Raw genomic sequence first — 8337 nt, forward strand, 5'->3', positions numbered from 1 at the left:
CATTCCCAACAGTCACCTCTCCAGTCATCACCCAGACACATCCCCTGGTGTTACTGTATAATGTCCCATTCCCAGCAGTCACCTCTCCAGTCATCACCCAGACACATCCCCTGGTGTTACTGTATAATGTCCCATTCCCAGCAGTCACATCTCCAGTCATCACCCAGACACATCCCCCGGTGTTACTGTATAATGCCCCATTCCCAGCAGTCACCTCTCCAGTCATCACCCAGACACATCCCCTGGTGTTACTGTATAATGTCCCATTCCCAGCAGTCACCTCTCCAGTCATCACCCAGACACATTCCCTGGTGTTACTGTATAATGCCCCATTCCCAGCAGTCACCTCTCCAGTCATCACCCAGACACATCCCCTGGTGTTACTGTATAATGTCCCATTCCCAGCAGTCACCTCTCCAGTCATCACCCAGACACATCCCCTGGTGTTACTGTATAATGCCCCATTCCCAGCAGTCACCTCTCTAGTCATCACCCAGACACATCCCCTGGTGTTACTGTATAATGTCCCATTCCCAGCAGTCACCTCTCCAGTCATCACCCAGACACGTCCCCCGGTGTTACTGTATAATGCCCCATTCCCAGCAGTCATCTCTCCAGTCATCACCCAGACACATCCCCTGGTGTTACTGTATAATGCCGCATTCCCAGCAGTCACCTCTCCAGTCATCACCCAGACACATCCCCTGATGTTACTGTATAATGTCCCATTCCCAGCAGTCACCTCTCCAGCCATCACCCACACACGTCCCCTGGTGTTACTGTATAATGTCCCATTCCCAGCAGTCACCTATCCAGTCATCACCCAGACACATCCCCTGGTGTTACTGTATAACGTCCCATTACCAGCAGTCACCTCTCCAGTCATCACCCAGACACGTCCCCTGGTGTTACTGTATAATGCCCCATTCCCAGCAGTCACCTCTCTAGTCATCACCCAGACACGTCCCCTGTTGTTACTGTATAATTTCCCTTTCCCAGCAGTCACCTCTCCAGTTATCACCAGACACATCCCCTGGTGTTACTGTTTAATGCCCCATTCCAAGCAGTCACCTCTCCAGTCACCACGAGACACGTCCCCTGGTGTTACTGTATAATGCCCCATTCCCAGCAGTCACCTCTCCAGCCATCACCCACACACGTCCCCTGGTGTTACTGTATAATGTCCCATTCTCAGCAGTCACCTCTCCAGTCATCACCAGACACATCCCCCGGTGTTACTGTATAATGTCCCATTCCCAGCAGTCACCTCTCCAGTCATCACCCAGACACATCCCCTGGTGTTACTGTATAATGTCCCATTCTCAGCAGTCACCTCTCCAGTCATCACCAGACACATCCCCTGGTGTTACTGTATAATGTCCCATTCCCAGCAGTCACCTCTCCAGTCATCACCCACACACGTCCCCTGGTGTTACTGTATAATGTCCCATTCTCAGCAGTCACCTCTCCAGTCATCACCAGACACATCCCCCGGTGTTACTGTATAATGTCCCATTCCCAGCAGTCACCTCTACAGTCATCACCCAGACACGTCCCCTGGTGTTACTGTATAATGCCCCATTCCCAGAAGTCACCTCTCCAGCCATCACCCAGACACGTCCCCTGGTGTTACTGTATAATATCCCATTCTCAGCAGTCACCTCTCCAGTCATCACCCAGACACATCCCCTGGTGTTACTGTATAATGTCCCATTCCCAGCAGTCACCTCTCCAGTCATCACCCAGACACGTCCCCTGGTGTTACTGTATAATGCCCCATTCCCAGCAGTCACCTCTCCAGTCATCACCCACACACGTCCCCCGTTGTTACTGTATAATGTCCCATTCCCAGCAGTCACCTCTCCAGTCATCCCCCAGACACGTCCCCTGGTGGTACTGTATAATGTCCCATTCACAGCAGTCACCTCTCCAGTCATCACCCAGACACATCCCCTAGTGTTACTGTATAATGTCCAATACCCAGTAGTCACATCTCCAGTCATCACCCAGACACGTCCCCTGGTGTTACTGTATAATGTCCCATTCCCAGCAGTCACCTCTCCAGTCATCATCCAGACACATCCCCTGGTGTTACTGTATAATGCCCCATTCCCAGCAGTCACCTCTCCAGTTATCACCCAGACACATTCCCTGGTGTTACTGTATAATGCCCCATTCCCAGCAGTCACCTCTCCAGTCATCACCCAGACACATCCCCTGGTGTTACTGTATAATGTCCCATTCCCAGCAGTCACCTCTCCAGTCATCACCCAGACACATTCCCTGGTGTTACTGTATAATGCCCCATTCCCAGCAGTCACCTCTCCAGTCATCCCCCAGACACATCCCCTGGTGTTACTGTATAATGTCCCATTCCCAGCAGTCACCTCTCCAGTCATCACCCAGACACATCCCCTGGTGTTACTGTATAATGTCCCATTCCCAACAGTCACCTCTCCAGTCATCACCCAGACACATCCCCTGGTGTTACTGTATAATGTCCCATTCCCAGCAGTCACCTCTCCAGTCATCACCCAGACACATCCCCTGGTGTTACTGTATAATGTCCCATTCCCAGCAGTCACATCTCCAGTCATCACCCAGACACATCCCCCGGTGTTACTGTATAATGCCCCATTCCCAGCAGTCACCTCTCCAGTCATCACCCAGACACATCCCCTGGTGTTACTGTATAATGTCCCATTCCCAGCAGTCACCTCTCCAGTCATCACCCAGACACATTCCCTGGTGTTACTGTATAATGCCCCATTCCCAGCAGTCACCTCTCCAGTCATCACCCAGACACATCCCCTGGTGTTACTGTATAATGTCCCATTCCCAGCAGTCACCTCTCCAGTCATCACCCAGACACATCCCCTGGTGTTACTGTATAATGCCCCATTCCCAGCAGTCACCTCTCCAGTCATCACCCAAACACATCCCCTGGTGTTACTGTATAATGTCCCATTCCCAGCAGTCACCTCTCCAGTCATCACCCAGTCACATTCCCTGGTGTTACTGTATAATGCCCCATTCCCAGCAGTCACCTCTCTAGTCATCACCCAGACACATCCCCTGGTGTTACTGTATAATGTCCCATTCCCAGCAGTCACCTCTCCAGTCATCACCCAGACACGTCCCCCGGTGTTACTGTATAATGCCCCATTCCCAGCAGTCATCACCCAGACACATCCCCCGGTGTTACTGTATAATGCCGCATTCCCAGCAGTCACCTCTCCAGTCATCACCCAGACACATCCCCTGATGTTACTGTATAATGTCCCATTCCCAGCAGTCACCTCTCCAGCCATCACCCACACACGTCCCCTGGTGTTACTGTATAATGTCCCATTCCCAGCAGTCACCTCTCCAGTCATCACCCAGACACATCCCCTGGTGTTACTGTATAACGTCCCATTACCAGCAGTCACCTCTCCAGTCATCACCCAGACACGTCCCCTGGTGTTACTGTATAATGCCCCATTCCCAGCAGTCACCTCTCTAGTCATCACCCAGACACGTCCCCTGTTGTTACTGTATAATTTCCCTTTCCCAGCAGTCACCTCTCCAGTTATCACCAGACACATCCCCTGGTGTTACTGTTTAATGCCCCATTCCAAGCAGTCACCTCTCCAGTCACCACGAGACACGTCCCCTGGTGTTACTGTATAATGCCCCATTCCCAGCAGTCACCTCTCCAGCCATCACCCACACACGTCCCCTGGTGTTACTGTATAATGTCCCATTCTCAGCAGTCACCTCTCCAGTCATCACCAGACACATCCCCCGGTGTTACTGTATAATGTCCCATTCCCAGCAGTCACCTCTCCAGTCATCACCCAGACACATCCCCTGGTGTTACTGTATAATGTCCCATTCTCAGCAGTCACCTCTCCAGTCATCACCAGACACATCCCCCGGTGTTACTGTATAATGTCCCATTCCCAGCAGTCACCTCTCCAGTCATCACCCACACACGTCCCCTGGTGTTACTGTATAATGTCCCATTCTCAGCAGTCACCTCTCCAGTCATCACCAGACACATCCCCCGGTGTTACTGTATAATGTCCCATTCCCAGCAGTCACCTCTACAGTCATCACCCAGACACGTCCCCTGGTGTTACTGTATAATGCCCCATTCCCAGAAGTCACCTCTCCAGCCATCACCCAGACACGTCCCCTGGTGTTACTGTATAATGTCCCATTCTCAGCAGTCACCTCTCCAGTCATCACCCAGACACATCCCCTGGTGTTACTGTATAATGTCCCATTCCCAGCAGTCACCTCTCCAGTCATCACCCAGACACGTCCCCTGGTGTTACTGTATAATGCCCCATTCCCAGCAGTCACCTCTCCAGTCATCACCCACACACGTCCCCCGTTGTTACTGTATAATGTCCCATTCCCAGAAGTCACCTCTCCAGTCATCCCCCAGACACGTCCCCTGGTGGTACTGTATAATGTCCCATTCACAGCAGTCACCTCTCCAGTCATCACCCAGACACGTCCCCTGGTGTTACTGTATAATGCCCCATTCCCAGCAGTCACCTCTCCAGTCATCACCCACACACGTCCCCCGTTGTTACTGTATAATGCCCCATTCCCAGAAGTCACCTCTCCAGCCATCACCCAGACACGTCCCCTGGTGTTACTGTATAATGTCCCATTCTCAGCAGTCACCTCTCCAGTCATCACCCAGACACATCCCCTGGTGTTACTGTATAATGTCCCATTCCCAGCAGTCACCTCTCCAGTCATCACCCAGACACGTCCCCTGGTGTTACTGTATAATGCCCCATTCCCAGCAGTCACCTCTCCAGTCATCACCCACACACGTCCCCCGTTGTTACTGTATAATGTCCCATTCCCAGAAGTCACCTCTCCAGTCATCCCCCAGACACGTCCCCTGGTGGTACTGTATAATGTCCCATTCACAGCAGTCACCTCTCCAGTCATCACCCAGACACGTCCCCTGGTGTTACTGTATAATGCCCCATTCCCAGCAGTCACCTCTCCAGTCATCACCCACACACGTCCCCCGTTGTTACTGTATAATGCCCCATTCCCAGAAGTCACCTCTCCAGTCATCCCCCAGACACGTCCCCTGGTGGTACTGTATAATGTCCCATTCACAGCAGTCACCTCTCCAGTCATCACCCAGACACATCCCCTAGTGTTACTGTATAATGTCCAATACCCAGTAGTCACATCTCCAGTCATCACCCAGACACGTCCCCTGGTGTTACTGTATAACGTCCCATTACCAGCAGTCACCTCTCCAGTCATCACCCAGACACGTCCCCTGGTGTTACTGTATAATGTCCCATTCCCAGCAGTCACCTCTCCAGTCATCGCCCAGACACGTCCCCTGGTGTTACTGTATAATGCCCCATTCCCAGCAGTCACCTCTCCAGTCATCACCCAGACACTTCCCCTGGTGTTACTGTATAATACCCCATTCCCAGCACTCATCTCTCCAGTCATCACCCAGACACGTCCCCCGTTGTTACTGTATAATGTCCCATTCCCAGCAGTCACCTCTCCAGTCATCACCCAGACACATCCCCTGGTGTTACTGTATAATGTACCATTCCCAGCAGTCACCTCTCCAGTCATCACCCAGACACATCCCCTGGTGTTACTGTATAATGTCCCATTCCCAGCAGCCACCTCTCCTGTCAGCAGCTGAATGATCTTGTTGGTGAGTTCCAGGATCTGTGATGGGGCTGTGGGTCCTGCTTAGTCCGCCTGACACACGATGATGGCTGCTGGGTATCTCACACTCACCAGAGATCTTCTTCATTACTGTGTAACCCTGCGAAATGGGGGAGACATCAATATCGCTGCAAATACTCCCAGATCCCCTCACTTCCCCAGTCACGTCCCTGTATTATTACTACTGATGCTCACAGATCCCCTCACCTCCCCAGTGATAGCTCTGTATTATAACTATAGATATAAGTGATGTCATAGTAACACTCCCAGATCCCTTCACCTCCCCAGTCATGTACCTGTACTATAACTATAGCTTTAGCTATAAGTGATGTCACTGTGATGGTCCCAGATCCCATCACCTTCCCAGTCATATACCTGTATTATTACTATAGATATAAGTGATGTAAATGTGACGCTTTCAGATCCCCTCACCTCCCCAGTCATGCATCTGTATTATTACTATAGAGATAAGTGATGTCACTATGATGCTCCTAGATTCCCTCACCTCCCCAGTCATGTCCCTGTATTATTATAGATATGTGATGTCACTGTGATATTCCCAGATGCCCTCACCTCCCCAGTCATGTCCCTGTATTATTACTATAGATTAAGTGATGTCACTGTGATACTCCCAGATCCCCTCACCTCCCCAGTCATGTCCCTGTATTATTACTGTAGATATAAGTGATGTCATAGTGACACTCCCAGGAGTGTGATATACATTCTCTTCATACTGCTCCAATTATCATCTGTTACACATGCCAGGGATATTACGGTCTCTGCTCTAATACATCCTAGATTTTGAGCAATATTTTCAATCCCCACAGTATCCCTTATCCAAAATGCTTGGGACCAGAGGTATTTTGGACATCGGATTATTCCGTATTTTGGAATAATTGCATACTATAATGAGATATCATGGTGATGGGACCCAAGTCTAAGCACAGAATGCATTTATGTTACATATACACCTTATACACACAGCCTGAAGGTCATTTTAGCCAATATTGTTTTATAACTTTGTGCATTGAACAAAGTTTGTGTACATTGAGCCATCAAAAAACAAAGGTTTCACTATCTCACTCTCACTCAAAAAAGTCTGTATTTCCGAATATTTGGATATGGGATACTCAACCTGTAGTAATAATAATAACTACACTAAAGGCTGCACCCCAGTATAAAGATAATAACAGATGTATGTAAAAGCAGGACACCTCAGACCATTCCTCCTGTATTGTAGACCATCACTCCCAATGTATAATAATAATACCAGGACAGCACAAGATGCTGTCCCTGTATAATAATAACTGTACACAAAAACCTGCTCACTCTGTATAACACTAATAACAGCACACCCCATTCTGCTCTCCCTTTATATTAATAATAAAATCACACAATAGGCTGCTCCACCAGAAAAAATATAATAGGACACTACAAGTCGCTCCCCCTGTATAATAATAACAGGACACCAAATGCCACTCCCACTGTATAATAATAAAAACAGGACACCACATGCCGCACCCTCTGTAAAAAATTATAATAACAGGACACCACAGGCTGCTCCCCCTGTATAATAATAATAATAATAATAATAATAATAACAGGACACCAAAGGCTGCTCCTCCTGTATAACAATAATAATAATAACAGGACACCACAGGCTGCTCCCCCTGTATAGTAAGACGCCATTACCTGATCTCCACGGACACTGTGAGGCTGCTGCAGTCGATGAAAACTCACTTCCTGCATGTGGAACGCATTTTCCGGAGTAAGGTGGACCGCACAGGCAGGAAGTAGGGCATGATTGGCAAAGGCAGCTTCCTTGTTACTGGCCCCTCCCCTCCTACACCCCGCCCGCAGCTCCGACCCCAGTAAATACTAAAACCATAAAAGTCCTCAGTGCAGGAGGCCGGCGGCCATTTTCTTGTAGACCAGTCCGGCTGCAGCAATAGGTTCCCTGGCCGTGTAGTGACGTCAGGAGCGGCGGCCATTTTCCCCTGGTCTGAGCCCCGCCTTCCTTCTATCAATCCCACAAGGCAGCAGGAGCAGAGAGCAGCCATTGCTGTGTCTGGCAGCAGGTAATGATATTATTATTATTATTATTCTATAGGCTGAGCAGCTCTGGTGTCAGGTTCTGTACTACAGGGGGAGCAGCCTCTGGTGCCTTGTTATAGTGCAGCTGGAGCAGCCTCTGGTGCTGCATTATCCCTGTACAGGTGGCTGACACTCTAGTGTCCTATTACTGTAATACAGGTGGCGCAGACCCCGCCGTTACCGTAATACAGGTGGCGCAGACCCCGCCGTTACCGTAATACAGGTGGCGCAGAGCCCGCTGTTACCGTAATACAGGTGACGCAGACCCCGCCGCTACCGTAATACAGGAGGGCGCAGACCCCGCCGTTACCGTAATACAGGCATCACAGACCCCGCCGTTACCGTAATACAGGTGGCGCAGACCCTGCCGTTACCGTAATACAGGTGGTGCAGACCCCGCCGTTACCATAATACAGGAGGCGCAGACCCCGCCGTTACCGTAATACAGGTGGCGCAGACCCCGCCGTTACCGTAATACAGGGGGTGCAGACCCCGCCGCTACCGTAATACAGTGGCGCAGATCCCGCC

At 50.3% G+C, this 8337-nt stretch overlaps 1 protein-coding gene across 2 annotated transcripts in view; it reads right to left on the minus strand.

Moving 5' to 3' along the window:
• Positions 1 to 7488, minus strand: part of LOC134983533 (zinc finger protein 585A-like) — a 308632-nt gene extending 301144 nt beyond the window's left edge. For both annotated transcript variants that reach the window (XM_063949191.1, XM_063949190.1), the window contains exons 1-2: positions 7408 to 7488; positions 5671 to 5815 (exon numbers count right to left, since the gene is read on the minus strand). The gene's annotated coding sequence lies outside the window, so the exon portion shown is untranslated. The remainder of the gene's footprint in view (positions 1 to 5670; positions 5816 to 7407) is intronic.
• Between the last annotated feature and the right edge of the window lie 849 nt (positions 7489 to 8337).

Source organism: Pseudophryne corroboree (assembly GCF_028390025.1).
Source record: "Pseudophryne corroboree isolate aPseCor3 chromosome 3 unlocalized genomic scaffold, aPseCor3.hap2 SUPER_3_unloc_17, whole genome shotgun sequence".
Classification (NCBI taxonomy): Eukaryota; Metazoa; Chordata; class Amphibia; order Anura; family Myobatrachidae; genus Pseudophryne; species Pseudophryne corroboree.